Below are 613 nucleotides of genomic sequence, written 5' to 3'. Positions count from 1 at the left end.
CCATATGAGATAGTTGGTGTTTTTTTTTTGTCAACTGGAACGCACTGAAACATCTGGCAATCGTCAATCTTTTCGAGAAAAAATATTTACTAGGTACAAAAAAATGCTCGCCAGTCTGACGGAATTTGACAATCATTGCCCTGATTTATAGGCAAACTGGTCAGGTTCCAGTGAAGACTGGTTGCATTACAAAGGTTGTAGGCTTTTACGTGCTCCTACTTGTGCTCTATGGTATGTTCGTGTATGCACCATTGAGTTGAAGAATCACTTGGAATGTGCAATGCATCCGAAAGGGATCATTTTTCAAAGGGTGAACAAGAATGTGGCATCATAAATGCGTCAGCTCCAAAGCAAATTTTCATTCATCTCCGAGTGTCATTTTCAGTTGCTTTGAGCTACAAGAGAATGTAGTACCAGTAGAAGTAGTAGTTGTTGTAGTAGTTGTGTATCAGTAGCCGATGATGCACAGCAGCACATGATCTATTTTGTGTTTTTGATACTGACTTCATGCACACAACTACAACCACAGAACATGGCCGTAAAAGATCCTTGACCCACAATGCGCAGCAATACAAGTATCTCTTAATTTTGTTTCGTGAAAGAGCTAATTCAA

The sequence above is a fragment of the Tigriopus californicus genome, chromosome 11 (assembly GCF_007210705.1).
Source record: "Tigriopus californicus strain San Diego chromosome 11, Tcal_SD_v2.1, whole genome shotgun sequence".
Taxonomy (NCBI): domain Eukaryota; kingdom Metazoa; phylum Arthropoda; class Copepoda; order Harpacticoida; family Harpacticidae; genus Tigriopus; species Tigriopus californicus.
Note: the sequence above shows the minus strand (reverse complement) of the source record.